The following is a 19870-nucleotide window of genomic DNA, read 5'->3' as shown; positions in this document are numbered from 1 at the left end:
TTTACCGTTGGTTTCTAAAATTTAATAAATATCAATTGGATTTAAAGGGTATTGATTGTTAAATTAAAATTGATACTTAAACAACTTTGTTAAATTTTTTAGATGGCCGCCAATAACAACAACATTCCAAACGCACCAATCAACTTTAACAACCTATCGTTGAGGTCAATCCTCGAAAAAGAAAAACTTAACCATACGAACTTCATGGATTGGTTCCGCAATCTAAGAATTGTCCTCAAACTTGAGGATAGGGCGTATGTGTTGGAAGACCCCATTCCCGATCAACCGGACGAGGATGATACGGAAGGCATGGCCTATTGGGAGAAATATTGCACCGATTCGTTGCAAGTTTCTTTCCTCATGCTTGGGACTATGATACCCGAACTCCAAAAGGACTTCGAGCATCATAGTGCATATGACATGATCACACAGTTGAAGGAGATGTTCCTTCAACAAGCTCGTGTCGAGCGCTTTGAAATGGTCCGAGCGCTTCATGCATGTCGGATGGATGACTCCCAATCCGTTTCATCTTATGTCCTTAAGATGAAAAGCCTTATTGATCTAGCAAACCGTCTAAATTGCAACGTGTCTAATGAATTAGCCACGGACCTTATTCTCAACTCATTGTAAAAAAGGTTTGACACATTTGTAATGAATTACAACATGAATGGTTGGGATAAAAGCATTGGCGAATTACATGCCATGCTTAAGACGGCCGAAGCGAGCATGGGTAAAAGGGCTTCACCCATGTATATGATCAATGAAGGCGGGTCCAAAAACAATAACACTTCTAAGCCGAAGGCGGCTAAGAGGAAAGGACCCACCTACCAAGGCAAGGGCAAGGGAAAGGGGAAGATGGTTACCCCAACCAATAACAACAAGAAGCAAAAGGTTGCCGAAAAGGCTAACCCCAAGGAAGATCCGTGCTTTGGTTGCGGTGAAATGGGTCACTGGAAACGCAATTGCCCGGTCTACCTAAAAGAGTTGAAAGAAAAGAGGGATGCAGGGCAAACCTCAGGTAATGTATATATGGTATACATTGAGCTTAGTATTACTTCTTCTAATACATGGGTATTAGACACAGGATGTGGAACTCATATTTGCAATTCTTTGCAGGGGTTCAAAAGAAGTGATCAAGAAGCGGGAACAACAAGTCTCTTCATGGGAAATGGAGCAAGGGTGCAAGTGAAAGCTCAAGGAGACTTTGTTTTGAAGCTACCAAGTGGTTTGGAGCTTATTTTGAAAAATGTTTTGTATGCACCCGATTTATCTCGAAACATTATTTCTGTATCCCGTTTGAAACAATATGGTTTTAATCTTAATTTCATTAATGATGATATCCATGTTTCTTTAGATAATGTGTTCTATTTTAAGGCTTCACCTTCGAATGGTATTTATGAATTGGTTCATGATGACACATCATACAATAGCTCAATGTTCCATACAAACACCAAGAAACTCAAAAGGGATTTGAGTGATTCCTACTTATGGCATTGTCGCCTTGGTCACATAAACAAGAATAGAATGCATACACTTCAAAAGAATGGCCTTTTGAAATCAAATGAACTAGACTCATTTGATGTATGTGAATCTTGTTTACAAGGCAAAATGACTAAAGCACCTTTCAAAGGGACCTATGAAAGGGCTAAGGTGTAACGACCCGTCAAAATCGCTATTGACGCGGCACGTTAATCATTGATTCCACAGTGAGGTTTTGACCTCTATATGATACGTTTTGATAAAATATTGCATTCATTAAAATAAGTGACTTTCTAAACATAGAAAGTTATAAACATGTGGGCGAGTGCTTAGGTATAAGCAAAACCCCAAAATACATAAGTCTTTAATTTACAGGTTGACATCACAGTCCAATTATTTATTACACAACGCAGTTTTATTTTGAATGCAATAAACTTTGTACAAAGCATGAGAGACTCCATGCAGGCAACAAGCACATCACAGCGGAAGCATTCTAAGGACCTGAGAATAAAACATGCTAAAAAGTCAACACGAATGTTGGTGAGTTATAGGTTTAATTGCTCGAGTCATAAACATGTATAAAGATAGACCACAACTTTATCAATAGATTCTACGTAACAGAGCACCCTGGTAACTAAACTTAACGCTATAGTGATAATTACCCCATTCGTTTTAATACACGCAAACCAACGTGTCTTAAACTCAAATAACATACGTCCGTTAAAAGGCTAGCGCTCTAGCTCGGACGGGGATGTCAAGCCCTATGGATCCATATACAATTATTCGCGCCCACCAGTCCATATCCTATGTACTGGCAGCTACTAGTTACCAAAGCTAAGGGATTTCCGGTTTAACTCAGTGTAGAATTTAGTATGTACTTGTGTCTTATCGCGTTTAAAATAAATTGCATGTATTCTCAGCCCAAAAATATTTAAAGTATTTAACAAGGGAGACTATAACTCACAGTTCAATATTGCGATTCAATATTGTAGGCAAATTGCGTAGACGTAATGATGGTAGACGACTGTATGGTTGGCCTTGGATTCAAGAACAATACCCCGAATAATACCCAATATTTCCTTAGCTTAAATGAAATGTCCCGTTCTTATTGATTAAAAACGTTCCATATTAATTGATTTCGTTGCGAGGTTTTGACCTCTATATGAGACGTTTTTCAAAGACTGCATTCATTTTAAAACAAACCATAACCTTTATTTCATCAATAAAGGTTTAAAAAGCTTTACGAAGATTATCAAATAATGATAATCTAAAATATCCTGTTTACACACGACCATTACATAATGGTTTACAATACAGATATGTTACAACAAAATAAGTTTCTTGAATGCAGTTTTTACACAATATCATACAAGCATGGACTCCAAATCTCGTCCTTATTTAAGTATGCGACAGCGAAAGCTCTTAATAATCACCTGAGAATAAACATGCTTAAAACGTCAACAAAAATGTTGGTGAGTTATAGGTTTAACCTATATATATCAAATCATAATAATAGACCACAAGATTTCATATTTCAATACACATCCCATACATAGAGATAAAAATCATTCATATGGTGAACACCTGGTAACCGACATTAACAAGATGCATATATAAGAATATCCCCATCATTCCGGGACACCCTTCGGATATGATATAAATTTCGAAGTACTAAAGCATCCGGTACTTTGAATGGGGCTTGTTGGGCCCGATAGATCTATCTTTAGGATTCGCGTCAATTAGGGTGTCTGTTCCCCAATTCTTAGATTACCAGACTTAATAAAAAGGGGCATATTCGATTTCGATAATTCAACCATAGAATGTAGTTTCACGTACTTGTGTCTATTTTGTAAATCATTTATAAAACCTGCATGTATTCTCATCCCAAAAATATTAGATTTTAAAAGTGGGACTATAACTCACTTTCACAGATTTTTATTTCGTCGGGAAGTAAGACTTGGCCACTGGTTGATTCACGAACCTATAACAATATATACATATATATCAAAGTATGTTCAAAATATATTTACAACACTTTTAATATATTTTGATGTTTTAAGTTTATTAAGTCAGCTGTCCTCGTTAGTAACCTACAACTAGTTGTCCACAGTTAGATGTACAGAAATAAATCGATAAATATTATCTTGAATCAATCCACGACCCAGTGTATACATATCTCAGTATTGATCACAACTCAAACTATATATATTTTGGAATAAACCTCAACCCTGTATAGCTAACTCCAACATTCACATATAGAGTGTCTATGGTTGTTCCGAAATATATATAGATGTGTCGACATGATAGGTCGAAACATTGTATACGTGTCTATGGTATCTCAAGATTACATAATATACAATACAAGTTGATTAAGTTATGGTTGGAATAGATTTGTTACCAATTTTCACGTAGCTAAAATGAGAAAAATTATCCAATCTTGTTTTACCCATAACTTCTTCATTTTAAATCCGTTTTGAGTGAATCAAATTGCTATGGTTTCATATTGAACTCTATTTTATGAATCTAAACAGAAAAAGTATAGGTTTATAGTCGGAAAAATAAGTTACAAGTCGTTTTTGTAAAGGTAGTCATTTCAGTCGAAAGAACGACGTCTAAATGACCATTTTAGAAAACATACTTCCACTTTGAGTTTAACCATAATTTTTGGATATAGTTTCATGTTCATAATAAAAATCATTTTCTCAGAATAACAACTTTTAAATCAAAGTTTATCATAGTTTTTAATTAACTAACCCAAAACAGCCCGCGGTGTTACTACGACGGCGTAAATCCGGTTTTACGGTGTTTTTCGTGTTTCCAGGTTTTAAATCATTAAGTTAGCATATCATATAGATATATAACATGTGTTTAGTTGATTTTAAAAGTCAAGTTAGAAGGATTAACTTTTGTTTGCGAACAAGTTTAGAATTAACTAAACTATGTTCTAGTGATTACAAGTTTAAACCTTCGAATAAGATAGCTTTATATGTATGAATCGAATGATGTTATGAACATCATTACTACCTTAAGTTCCTTGGATAAACCTACTGGAAAAGAGAAAAATGGATCTAGCTTCAATGGATCCTTGGATGGCTCGAAGTTCTTGAAGCAGAATCATGACACGAAAACAAGTTCAAGTAAGATCATCACTTGAAATAAGATTGTTATAGTTATAGAAATTGAACCAAATTTTGAATATGATTATTACCTTGTATTAGAATGATAACCTACTGTAAGAAACAAAGATTTCTTGAGGTTGGATGATCACCTTACAAGATTGGAAGTGAGCTAGCAAACTTGAAAGTATTCTTGATTTTATGAAACTAGAACTTTTGGAATTTATGAAGAACACTTAGAACTTGAAGATAGAACTTGAGAGAGATCAATTAGATGAAGAAAATTGAAGAATGAAAGTGTTTGTAGGTGTTTTTGGTCGTTGGTGTATGGATTAGATATAAAGGATATGTAATTTTGTTTTCATGTAAATAAGTCATGAATGATTACTCATATTTTTGTAATTTTATGAGATATTTCATGCTAGTTGCCAAATGATGGTTCCCACATGTGTTAGGTGACTCACATGGGCTGCTAAGAGATGATCATTGGAGTGTATATACCAATAGTACATACATCTAAAAGCTGTGTATTGTACGAGTACGAATACGGGTGCATACGAGTAGAATTGTTGATGAAACTGAACGAGGATGTAATTGTAAGCATTTTTGTTAAGTAGAAGTATTTTGATAAGTGTATTGAAGTCTTTCAAAAGTGTATAAATACATATTAAAACACTACATGTATATACATTTTAACTGAGTCGTTAAGTCATCGTTAGTCGTTACATGTAAGTGTTGTTTTGAAACCTTTAGGTTAACGATCTTGTTAAATGTTGTTAACCCAATGTTTATAATATCAAATGAGATTTTAAATTATTATATTATCATGATATTATCATGTATGAATATCTCTTAATATGATATATATACATTAAATGTCTTTACAACGATAATCGTTACATATATGTCTCGTTTAAAAATCATTAAGTTAGTAGTCTTGTTTTTACATATGTAGTTCATTGTTAATATACTTAATGATGTGTTTACTTATCATAGTATCATGTTAACTATATATATATCCATATATATGTCATCATATAGTTTTTACAAGTTTTAACGTTCGTGAATCACCGATCAACTTGGGTGGTCAATTGTCTATATGAAACATATTTCAATTAATCAAGTCTTAACAAGTTTGATTGCTTAACATGTTGGAAACATTTAATCATGTAAATATCAATCTCAATTAATATATATAAACATGGAAAAGTTCGGGTCACTACATTAAAGCGGTTTGAAACCCGAATTAAAAACACCCTCGTATATACCTTATTATTATTAAACTTAAATTTAAAATTAAAATTATAATATAAATTTAAATATTGAGAGATAAATGTGAAAAAATTTCGTCGAACAAACTGCGTATTTATATTACTTTTCGATTTACTGTAGCTCATGCGATCGCATGAGTTTTCAGTGTTTTTGCCATGCGATCGCATGGCCGCCTTTTCCGTTTTTGTTTGCTAGTTCGTCGACATCAAATAGTGTTTCACTGTAGCAAATAGTGTTACTGTAGCAAATAGTGTTTTACTGTAGCAAAGTAATTTTTACTGTAGCAACTAGGGTTTTACTGTAGGAAAGTCGTTTTTACTTGTACATATATATATATACATACATATAATTGTTCATGAATCGTTGAGAGTAGTCAAAGGTAATTGTATATATGAAACAGTTCTAAAATTTTGAGACTCAATCTAACAGATTTTGTTTAACGTGCCAAAATAATAAATCGTATAGAGAATTAGTTTAAATTAGTCGAAATTTTTCGGGTCATCACAGTACCTCCCCGTTAAAGAAAATTTCGTCCCGAAATTTTGAGTAGTACCTGTTTCATGAGCGATATCAGTGAACAAATGTGGATACTTTTGCTTCATTTGATCTTCACGTTCCCAAGTAAACTCGGGTCCTCGTCTTGCGTTCCAACGAACTCTAACTATCGGTATTTTGCTTTGTTTTAATTGTTTGACCTCACGGTCCATGATTTCAACAAGTTCTTCGATAAAATGAAGTTTATCATTGATTCGTATTTCGTCAAGAGGAATTACGACATCCTCTTCAGCTAAACATTTCTTCAAATTTGACACGTGAAATGTGTTGTGAACACTACTAAGTTCTTGCGGTAGCTTTAATCGATAAGCAACTGTTCCAATTCTTTCGGTGATTTCAAAGGGTCCTACGTACCTAGGACTTAGCTTTCCTCGTTTACCGAATCGTACAACGCCTTTCCAGGGTGACACTTTCAACATGACTTTGTCGCCCACTTGAAATTCTAGCGGTTTTCTTCTTACATCAGCATAACTCTTTTGGCGACTCATGGCCGTTTTCAATCGCTGTTGTATTTGAATGATCTTTTCGGTGGTTTCATGAATAATTTCTGGTCCAGTAAGTTGTCTTTCTCCTACTTCACTCCAACAGATAGGAGATCTGCACTTTCTACCGTAAAGTGCTTCAAATGGCGCTGCGTTGATGCTCGTATGATAGCTGTTATTGTATGAAAATTCTGCCAACGGTAAGTGTCGATCCCAACTGGTTCCAAAGTCAATCACGCATGCCCGTAACATGTCTTCCAATGTTTGTATTATTCTTTCACTTTGACCATCTGTCTGTGGGTGATAAGCGGTACTCATATCTAATCGAGTTCCCAATGCTTTTTGTAATGACTGCCAGAAACGTGATGTGAATCGGGTGTCGCGATCAGATATGATAGAGATGGGTACACCATGCCTGGAAACTACTTCCTTCAAATATAGGCGTGCTAATTTCTCCATACTGTTTATCTCCTTTATTGGTAGAAAGTAAGCTGATTTAGTTAGACGATCAGCTATCACCCAAATAGTATCATGACTACTTGCAGTCCTTGGCAATTTCGTAATGAAATCCATAGTTATTTTTTCCCATTTCCACTGCGGAATTTCTGGTTGTTGCAGTAATCCTGACGGCTTTTGGTGCTCAGCTTTGACCTTTGCACACGTCAAACATTTGCTTACATAAGTAGCAATTTCTGTCTTCATATTAGGCCACCAATAAAACTTCTTGAGATCGTGGTACATTTTCCCGTTTCCTGGGTGAATTGAGTACCTCGTTTTGTGTGCTTCATCTAGTACTAGTTGCCTTAGATTACCATGTTTTGGTACCCATATCCTATCAGCAAAATAAAGGGTTCCATCGGCTTTTACTTCAAGCTGTTTTTCTAACCCTCTGCTCATTTCTCCTTTTTCATTTTCTTCTTTTAAAGCCTCTAACTGTGCTGCTTGAATTTGCTTTGTGAGATCAGTACGAATTGTAATATTCAAAGCTCGGACCCTAAGAGGTTTTACTCTTTCTTTTCGACTTAGGGCATCAGCTACAACATTAGCCTTTCCGGGGTGGTAACGGATTTCAAAATCGTAATCGTTTAACAACTCTACCCAGCGACGTTGCCTCATATTGAGTTGTTTTTGATCAAAAATATGCTGAAGACTCTTATGGTCGGTGTACACTGTACACTTGGTGCCATATAGATAGTGTCTCCATATTTTGAGTGCAAAAACTACTGCTCCAAGTTCTAAATCGTGCGTCGTATAGTTCTTTTCATGAATTTTTAGTTGTCGTGAGGCATATGCGATGACTTTTGTGCGTTGCATTAATACACATCCTAAACCTTGGCGTGAAGCATCACAATAGATCACGAAATCATCATTTCCTTCCGGTAATGACAAAATGGGTGCAGACGTTAACTTCTTCTTTAATAACTGGAATGAGGATTCCTGTTCTGTGGACCAATCATACTTCTTTCCCTTTTGAGTCAATGCAGTTAAGGGTTTGGCGATTCTAGAGAAATCTTGAATGAATCTTCGGCAGTAACCAGCAAGACCTAAGAATTGGCGAATTTGTGTTGGAGTCTTCGGGGTTTCCCATTTACTAATGGCTTCGATCTTGGCGGGGTCAACTTTAATTCCATGTTTACTGACAACATGGCACAAAAATTGTACTTCTTGTAACCAGAAATCACACTTTGAAAATTTTGCGTACAATTCTTCTTTCTTGAGTATCTCCAGTACCAGTCTTAAGTGTTGCTCATGTTCTGTAGCACTGTAGCAAAATACCGTTTCACTGTAGCACTGTAGCAAAATACGGTTTCACTGTAGCAAATAGTGTTTTACTGTAGCAAATAGTGTTTTACTGTAGCAAAGTAATTTTTACTGTAGCAACTAGGGTTTTACTGTAGGAAAGTCATTTTTACTTGTACATATATATATATACATACATATAATTGTTCATGAATCGTTGAGAGTAGTCAAAGGTAATTGTATATATGAAACAGTTCTAAAATTTTGAGACTCAATCTAACAGATTTTGTTTAACGTGCCAAAATAATAAATCGTATAGAGAATTAGTTTAAATTAGTCGAAATTTTTCGGGTCATCACATAAGGACTTATTGGGATCAATACATTCGGATGTATGTGGACCCTTTAAGCCCATAACTAGGAACGGTGAAAGATACTTCGTTACTTTCATTGATGACTTCAGTCGTTTCGGATATGTCTACTTATTAAGACACAAGGACGAAACTTTTGAAGCATTCAAGGAATATCAAAACGAAGTACAAAATCAACTCAATAAGACAATCAAGGTACTTCGTACCGATAGAGGAGGTGAATACCTAAGCGATGCTTTCCAAGATCATCTTAAAAGTTGTGGGATTATCTCGCAACTTACTCCTCCTGGAACACCCCAACTTAATGGAGTTTCCGAAAGGAGGAACCGAACCCTAATGGATATGGTTCGATCTATGATGGCTAGAAGCTCATTACCTCTATCATTTTGGGGTTATTGTCTATGCTCCGCGGCTCGTATTTTAAATATGGCCCCAACCAAGAAAGTGGAACGAACTCCTCATGAGATGTGGTTTGGAAAACCTCCATCTCTATCATACTTAAAGGTATGGGGATGTGAAGTTTATCCTAAGCGTTAGGTCCCTAATAAGTTGAATGCTCGATCCACGAAGTGTATCTTCATAGGATATCCCAAGGATGATATGGGATATTATTTCTATGATCCTTCCGAGCAGAATGTATTTGTTGCTCGGAAGGCGGAATTCCCTGAAACTAAGTTCCTAATGGAAGGTAATAGTGAAAGGAAGATAGATCTTGAAGAGGTTCAAGATCAAGTAGATGATACACAATTGGTTGACACTAGCACTCAACATGAAAATGTTGAGAATGATCAAATGGATGATCAAAGTATACAAGACGTTCGCAAATCTGGTAGGATTAGTAATCCTCCTGAGAGATATGGGTTTCTCATGGATGATTGCTATGTGGTTGATTTGGATGAACCAACTAACTACCAAGATGCTTTATCAAGGATTGATAAAGATAAATGGCAGGAAGCCATGAACGCTGAGATGCAATCCATGTATGACAACCAAGTTTGGGAACTAGTTGTACAACCTGCTAGCTCCAAGTTAGTTGATTGTAAATGGATTTTCAAGATGAAAACCGACATGCATGGAAACTTAAATACATATAAAGCCAGACTTGTAGCAAAAGGTTTCACTCAAACTCAAGGGGTTGACTATGATGAAACCTTTTCGCCTGTGGTAATGCTAAAGTCTATTAGGATATTATTTGCCATTGCTGCTCATTATGATTATGAAATTTGGCAAATGGATGTCAAAACCGCTTTCCTAAATGGATATCTTGAGGAAGATGTCTATATGGTTCAGCCTGAGGGTTTTGTCGATCCGAAACATCCTAACAAAGTATGTAAGTTAAAGAAATCAATCTACGGATTGAAACAAGCATCTAGAATGTGGAATCATCGTTTTAATGAGGAAGCCAAGAAATTTGGCTTCATTAAAAATGGTGATGAAGCTTGTGTATACAAGAAAGCTAGTGGGAGCACTATCATGTTCCTTGTATTATATGTGGATGATATATTGTTATTTGGAAACGATATTCCTACAATGCAAGGTGTTAAGACTTGGCTGAAAAGCTGCTTCTCCATTAAGGATCTTGAAGAAGCACAATACATTTTGGGGATTAGGATCTACAGGGATAGATCCAAGAAATTGATAGGTTTGAATCAAAGTGCATACATTGAAAAGATCTTGAAAAGGTTCAAGATGGAGAACTCTAAGAAAGGTTTGGTACCTATTCAAAGAGGAACGCTCCTTAGTTCATCTCAGTGTCCCACCACAAAAGATGAACAGGAAAGAATGAAGAAAGTCCCATATGCGTCTGCTATTGGGTCAATCATGTATGCAATGATATACACTAGACCGGATGTGTCATGCGCTCTTAGCCTGACAAGTAGATACCAGAATAACCCAGGAAACTGTCATTGGATTGCTGTTAAAAGTATATTGAAATACCTTAGGAGGACTAAGGATATGTTTCTAATATATGGGTCTGGTGAGGAGGAGCTCACTGTGAAAGGTTACGTGGACACGAGTTTCTAAACTGATCGTGATGATTCTCGATCACAATCCGGTTATGTCTTCACATTAAATGGAGGTGAGGTCTCTTGGAAGAGTTCAAAACATGATGTTGTTGCATTATCCACTACAGAGTCGGAGTACATTGCCGCCTCATTGGCAGCTCAGGAAGCTGCATGGATGAAGAAATTCATCGACGACTTAGGAGTAGTCCCTTCCATTCAGGACCCTCTTGAGATCTTTTGTGACAACGAGGGTGCGATTGCTTAAATCAAGGAACCTCGTGCTCACCAAAAGACCCGTCACATTGAGCGGAGATTCAACTACATAAGGGATGAAGTTGAAAAGGGAAAGATATGTATTCGCAAAGTTCACACAGATCTTAATATAGCGGATCCTCTCACGAAGCTCTTACATGGAGCAAAACATGCAGGACATGTTTGTGCATTAGGGCTTCGATATTCTAGTGATTGGTCATGATCTGTTTTAAGTATTGTAACGGAACGAAATTTGTTCAAACTCATTAATATAATTATGGTGTTAATTTATTAATCATGAGTCAGGTTCCTATTTTGCATATTTTATCCATGAATAAGCTATTATTCTAAATTCCGTAGTCGATCACATTTGTGGGAGCAAGTGTGAGGTTTAGACTATTATGAACTTGGATTGGTATACATTCACGGAATGAATGTGGGGCAAGGTTGCAACCAAAGTTCATAGATATTTGTGGGATACAAATATTGGAAGACCTGCCCTCAAGATTTACTGAATGGAGCCTTTGTGGTTGATCACGTGTAATCTTGAGTAAAGGCGAATATCATTGTATCCTCTGACCTGAGATACATATTGGGTTCGAATATTTATCGAGTATTGTGCCGTGATTCTTTCCTTCGCTATTCTGAAATATGGTAGTTCATAAGGAAGAGCTCAGGTATAATGCAAGGTATATATTTAGGATGTATGTAGTCAAGATGGAATTTGTCCCTCTTATTCGTTGAGAGTCAGATGTCTAAGGCCTGATAAAGTTAAATCTAAAAGAGAGTGATCACTCTGTATCTCTTGGATTTAACATGACATCTAGGATGAAAGGATGTGATAAAAGATTCACCTATTCATATTCGATATGGGAACTCGAAAGGGATGATGTTATTGAATGGCACAAAGTCTTAACATATTGGGGGTGATGAACGGTCGTTAGGTGGTATCCATCACTTGCATTAATTTCTTATGTTTCTCGTGCAAGTGGGAGATTGAAGGTTTTCGTATGCCCGAGAGACATATTTAATTAATGTGGCTAATATGTTATGATCCAAGTCGGGTCATACCCAATAACAAGCTTACCGACACCTTAATCGTATTTGATCTTAATGAATGGATCATTAAATCAATACGCGACACTTGGATTTTTGAAAATCGGTTTTCTAAAATATTATTACTTGAGATAAATTATTTGGATAATTTGTAAATTAAGGACTTAATTGTTTATAAGGATAAACAATACATTGTGTTATATTTTATAAAAGGTTTATAAAATAAATATGTATGTAACTTAACAAGTCATGTTTTTTTTTTATACAAGTTTTATAAAAATAAAAGGGTTATTTTATATAAAACCCATGTGAAGTGGAATGCAGATTTTGGGACTCCAAGACAAGCATCCCATGCTTGTTTTGTTACTTTTAACATAACACAAGTATTAAGGTACATGGGTATCAAGTCCTTGACTCAAGAGAGAATACATAATACATCCATACATGCAAAAACACTCTCTTTTTCAAACTTGCTGCATTCTGGCCGAATTTTGGAGCTAGAATAGAGAGTCCTTGAGCTTGTTTGGAAGCTTATCTTCAAGTGTCAATAAATCCTAACCATAGTATTAGGTGTTGGGTAAAAGTTTGGGGTATTATCTCTTGAGGTTTCATAGTTTTGAGGCTCCATTCACCATCATCTTTCTAGTTGCTGCTGATCAGAATTTTGGGTGCAAATAAAAGGGTTTTAAGCTTGGTTAATTAGCTAGTTAAGTGTCTAAATCTTAACTAACTTAAAGGGTGGTGTTGGTTCATCAAAGGATTAGGGTATTGCACACTTGAGGGTTCATTTTAAAGCTCCATTCTTCAACATCTTCATCATCACTTACAAGCTTGGAGTAGGTATAAACTCTTTACTTGCTTGTAGTTTGTAAGCATACTTCATAACTTGATCCTAATTGGGATTTAACTTTAATTGGTTAAAGATTAACAAGTTTAAATGGTAATAACAACATGCTTCTGCTTTAATTTGATTCTTAAAAGGTTTTATGTATCATGAAACTTGTTAAATCCCAACAGGATATTCCCTAAAGATTTCATCGGATCCAGAATTACCTGAATTCTTTGAATATAGGGTTTGGTCCTTGTATTTGTCCTTGGGGTCTTTCAGGGTTAGCTCAATCCATCTTTCAGTACCAAATTTTCTATCGAGCGTTCCCAACACTCCATTCTTTATCATCAAACTCTTGGCCATTTAGGCCATCTACAATTTTACTATTTCCTCTGCATTTAATGCAGCCATATCTGAATCAACGATTATCAATCCGAGGTGGTTTTAAGAGAATTGTGTTTTTAGATGATTAAACGCTGATGGTAGTATGGTGGAATATGAAAGGTTCCCCGGTAACAATAAAAGAGCACGCATATATATCAAGATTATAATAAGGTTGTTTCGAATTAAAAGTCAAAGTTGTCTTGCTGGAGCTGTGACAAAATTGGCTATTTTGAAAAAGAACTGCAAAGTTATTTTGGGTAATAATAACACTAAAGGAATTAGCACAGCTACGTGTTAAACGTTTACTCAGTTTCCGAGAGTTTTTCAGGTGCATAACTATATGTATCAATCTTTTCTTCCGTAGATGAATTGCGGTTGGTTCGTTTTCTCGATTGAGGTGTTTTCAAGAATTATGAAAGGTTTGAACGCAGATTGTAATCGTCAAGATACAAATGAGGTTTAAGATGAACTCAAGTGGCAAACTTGAAGAGTTGTTTAGTTTCATATGTTATAATCAATATTTTAATTCATTTTAATTGTCCAATGTTGGTAGTCCACAGTCGATAGTCCACAGTTAACAGTCCAATAATTCATATATAGTTTATAATATTCGAATTAATTAATATGTATCGTGACCCGTGTACATGTCTCATACTCGATCACAACTCAAACTATATATATTATTGTAGAATCAACCTCAACCCTGTATACCTAACTCCAGCATTACTGCATATAGAGTGTCTATGGTTATTCCAAATAATATATATAGATGCGTCGATATGATATGTCAAAACCTTGTATACGTGTCCCGATATTTAAAGTGCGTAAAATAAATAACATAAATTAAATGACGATAAATAAAATTGCGAGAATTAAAATTGCGATAAATAAATTGCAATAAATAAATGTACAATAAGGAATTAACAGTTAGCTAGGAACAGTTAGCTAGGATTTTGTTAGCGTGGTTTCTTAACAGAATTTCGCATAGTTAATTTGTTTGTTTCTACCAAATTTTATTTTGTCCAATGTTTTCTTCGTTATGCCACTTGTTGGATTCTGATAGGTCAAAATCCAAATATGAAATTGAATGAAAATGGTTATTCTGTGGTGAATGGATTCGTATCTCTGTAGATGTAAGTAAGATAGTAAATGAATGTTGAATCAGATTTGCAGAATGTACAGTGTGACTTATTAGTGTGAAATCTAAATATTCCTCGGGTATTACCTACCCGTTAAAATATTTTCACCATTAACAGTTTGTACAAAAGAATTTTTTTATTAAATCTTTATGAAAACATATATACATATATATTTTCTTCAGATGTAATTATGAATTTAATGAGTTAATATAACATTAAACTCATTTGCTTTTCGGTTAGAATTGGAGTATATAATCTCTAAAACATTAAAGATTACATAATCATCATGTCGAACAAAGATAAATAATGTAGAACGTCACGTAGAATGATGATTATACTCGAGATACAGAATGAGATCTTGAGGCATGGATTGTTGATGGTACTGGTGCTATTTATTGATGGTACTATTGATGCCGATGATGTTGCTGAAGCTGGTAAATTAGGCACCATATTCTCCAAATTGATTACTCGAGCGCGAAGTTCGTTGACTTCTTCTATTACACCTACGATGATTGTCGGTCGGAACAAGCGAATGAATAAAGTTTAGAATTTTTGATATCATATAATCATTGCGTGGTATCTTGGAAATGAGGGTGAATATGGCATTGTGGATAAGTTCGCCGGTAAGTGCTTCAGGTTCTTCACTAGGAGGTGAATTTGGTTGATGGAAATGATCGCCTTTTTCTCGTCTCCATTGATTTAGTCGACTACGAACCCATCAGATGAATTAGGGATGGATGATTGGTTGATTCATTCTGATGACACTGCTTTCGGAGCTTAGGCGAAACTCCATATCGGAATAGCTGTCGGAATCCGAGGAATGCGAACTGGTGGAGGGATTCATCTCGTACGATCAGATGAAGGATTTTTGATAAGAAATAGATTATAGGATGTAGATTAGTACCCTGCGATACATAATTTACATATGCATATAAAATACTAAAATCTCATAAATTACAGAGGAATCTACGGAATCTGTCAGGAAAAGGTAACAATAACAGATACGCTAAGATATGAATTAGCAGATACGCTAAGATATGAATTTATCTATATACTGTCTATGCAATAGAGGCAGTAAGATGTGTCTTAGACTTTAAGGATGATAAGCAAATAATTTTCGACACGAAATGATAAGCAAAACTTTTGACATGCAGACACGGTCGAAGTCCAGACTCACTAATGTATCCTAACGACTTATCAGTTAGACACACTAATGCAGACCTGGTTCGCTAAGACCACCGCTCTGATACCAACTTAAAGGACCCGTCCTAATCCATCCGGACAAAGTCCATATCGATTATAAACGATTCACAACAGTTGATTACATCGCGAGGTACTTGACCTCTATCTGATACATTTTACAAACATTGCATTCATTTTTAAAAGACAAACTTTCTTTACAATGAAAGTTGACGACATGCGTACCATTTCCTAATACATTCAACTATAATTAACCTAATAATAATCTTGATGAACTCAACGACTCGAATGCAATATGTTTCAAAATATGCCATGAATGACTCCCAATAATATCCTTAAAATGAGCTAATGCACAGCGGAAGATTTCTTTAATACCTGAGAATAAACATGCTTTAAAGTGTCAACTAAAAGGTTGGTGAGTTCATTAGTTTAACATAAATAATCATTTCCATCATTTTAATAGACCACAAGATTTTCATTTCTCATAAATAAACGACCTATGCATAGAGACAAAAATATCATTCATATGGATTGAACACCTGGTAACCGACGTCAACTTAATGCATAGAATATCCCCAAACAGAACCTCTCGTCTGTATAATAATAATCTCGAAGTACTAAAGCATTCGTACCCCGAATGGGACTTGTCAAGGTCCATAGATCTCTCTTTAGGATTTGTGTCAATCAGGGGCCATTTCCCTAAATTCTTAGGTTACCAGACTTGAAGGGCGATATTCGATTAATAATCCAACCATATAATGTAGTTTTGATTACTTGTGTCTATTCTGTAAAAACATTTATAAAAGCAGCGCATGTATTCTCAGTCCCAAAAATATATATTGCAAAAACATTTAAAAAGGGAGCAAATGAAACTCACCATACTGTATTTTGTAGTAAAAATACATATGACGTCATTTAACAAGTGTAGGGTTGGTCTCGGATTCACGAACCTATATCAGGTATATATATTAACACATATAATTGTTATCGAACAAATTTATATATATATAAATTTATTAGTTATATCATTTTTATATTAATAACCTATATGTTTCATATATTTATTTTATATATTGAAAATAAATCAAAATATAAATTTTGTTATGTTATATGTATTAAATATATTTTTGTATATATATATATATATATATATATATATACATACATACATACATACATATAACTTTTGTTTGTCTAAATTATGATAATACTAAAATAATATTAGTAATGATAAAAATAATAATAATGATAATAGAGTTAAAAATTATACTTTTAATATTAATAATAAAAATGATAACTTTAGTAAAAATGATACTGTTAAATAAAAATGTTAATTTTAATAATAATGAATACTAATAATAATAACTATAAAAATGATGATTTTACTAATAATAATAATGATACTAATATTTATATTAATAACTACAATGATAATAATACTACTAATAATAATACTAATACTTATCATAATAATAATAATAATAATAATAGTAGTAATAATAATAGCTATAAAAATAATATTTTTTTTCTAATAATGATAATAATAATAATGATATTAATGATAATAATAATAATACTTATAATACCTAATACTAATACTTGATAATGATATATTTATTAATGATATTAATATTAATCGTATAACAACAATAATTAATAATAATAATGAAATATTAATAATTATAAAGTGCTACCTTAAAGAATGATGTTTTCAAAAGAGAAAGAAAAAATTGCCACAGACCAGAATCGAACCCATGACCTATCATTAGACCCATACACCCCTGACCATCCCTCTGCCATTTAATTCATGCTTTTAAACCCGAATTATAATATATATATCCGATTACGTCTGGTCTTCATCCCCCTTACACTAATCGATTTTTATCATCATCATAGTTCATCTCCCGGCCCAACAAGCAATAACCCGTTTAAGCAGCCCATCAATCCTATTCCAAGCCAGTTAAAAAAAATTTTTGTAGCGGCCTAGATTCGAACACAGGACCTCCTGTTTCCCAAACACACACCTTAACCATGGAACCACTTGTTACTTCTTGTATTAACTCGCTTGTCTATTCATTTAACATGTACCAACTCAAACATGGCAGCTCAATTAAAATCTTAATCATAGCGACCAAAAAAATTGATTCAGTAATCTAGTAATCTGATTAAATTAATACCATGATCACGACTTGATCATCAAACAAAAGGGTTTCGTTCATCATCATCTTAATTAACATTATCATTAATTTAATCATTTATCAACTTTTGTCATGTAAATAACAACTAGCACTTTCACTAATATCATCTCCATGTCATCTTCCATTATCCCAATCATGACAAGCTATTACCGAAACATTAATAATATTACTATTTTTATAACCACAAGTTCTATCCTCGGCCCACAATAGGAAAATGTGGCATCCCTAAATGATCAAGTGGTTATTTATTAATCAAAATAGAGAATAGAAAGAGTATAAACATTTGATTATCATTTTCGCATCATGTCATCAACTTTAACTGTCCATCTTTTAAATAGATGTCGGCCATTAAGAAAAGCACAAAATAGAAATGATAAACCGATATAGAATCACAAACACGGTAGTCGATAAAGTAGGATTTATGTTTTGTTTGAGCAGTAGTAAAAGAGTAATGGAAACAACTGAAACAGTAAAACAATAGCAGGTTTTGTTGGTATGAAGGCCATTGTTTTCGAAGCAGCAGCAGAAGTAAGAACTCGAGTGGTGGTTAGCAGTGATTTGGGCTGCACTCGTCCAGAAATAGCAACAGTAGGGTGTTGGTTTTGGGAAAAGACAGAAACAATAAAAATAGCAGGAATAGTACGTTAGAGTCATCTTAAGAAGATGATGTTTAGTATAGGTTTCGATGGTGGGAAAAAAAAGGAGAATTGGGCAGTTTAGTATCCTAAAAGAAACAAAAACGAAAAGTATGCAGAAGTAGTAAAGGTGTTTTGGGTTTAAGATCGAAACAAAAAGACTGAAACACAAGGTGGTGATCATATGTGGATGATGGGTTCAAAACAATAGAAATATTAAAAGGGTGATCAAACCGTAGCATTTAATGGTGGTTAGGGTTCGCTAAATTAAACGTGGTAGTAGCTTACAAAGATGAAACATGGTGATTGCGATTATAGGCCGAGATGGTGCGGGTTTGATGGTGACAGTTTGCTGTTTGAAGATGGTTGAGGTTATAATTGATTAGAAATAGAAATATAATGAAATGTCCCGTTCTTATTGATTAAAAACGTTCCATATTAATTGATTCCGTTGCGAGGTTTTGACCTCTATATGAGACGTTTTTCAAAGACTGCATTCATTTTTAAAACAAACCATAACCTTTATTTCATAAATAAAGGTTTAAAAAGCTTTACGTAGATTTTCAAATAATGATAATCTAAAATATCCTGTTTACACACGACAATTACATAATGGTTTACAATACAAATATGTTACATCGAAATCAGTTTCTTGAATGCAGTTTTTACACAATATCATACAAACATGGACTCCAAATCTAGTCCTTATTTTAGTATGCAACAGCGGAAGCTCTTAGTATTCACCTGAGAATAAACATGCTTTAAACGTCAATAAAAATGTTGGTGAGTTATAGGTTTAACCTATATATATCAAATCGTAACAATAGACCACAAGATTTCATATTTCAATACACATCCCATACATAGAGATAAAAATCATTCATATGGTGAACACCTAGTAACCGACATTAACAAGATGCATATATATAAGAATATCCCCATCATTCCGGGACACCCTTCGGATATGATATAAATTTCGAAGTACTAAAGCATCCGGTACTTTGGATGGGGTTTGTTAGGCCCAATAGATCTATCTTTAGGATTCGCGTCAATTAGGGTGTCTGTTCCCTAATTCTTAGATTACCAGACTTAATAAAAAGGGGCATATTCGATTTCGATAATTCAACCATAGAATGTAGTTTCACGTACTTGTGTCT

The sequence above is a fragment of the Rutidosis leptorrhynchoides genome, chromosome 2 (assembly GCF_046630445.1).
Source record: "Rutidosis leptorrhynchoides isolate AG116_Rl617_1_P2 chromosome 2, CSIRO_AGI_Rlap_v1, whole genome shotgun sequence".
NCBI classification, from domain to species: domain Eukaryota; kingdom Viridiplantae; phylum Streptophyta; class Magnoliopsida; order Asterales; family Asteraceae; genus Rutidosis; species Rutidosis leptorrhynchoides.
The sequence above is the reverse complement of the archived record's forward strand: the minus strand, read 5'-3'. Positions refer to the sequence as shown.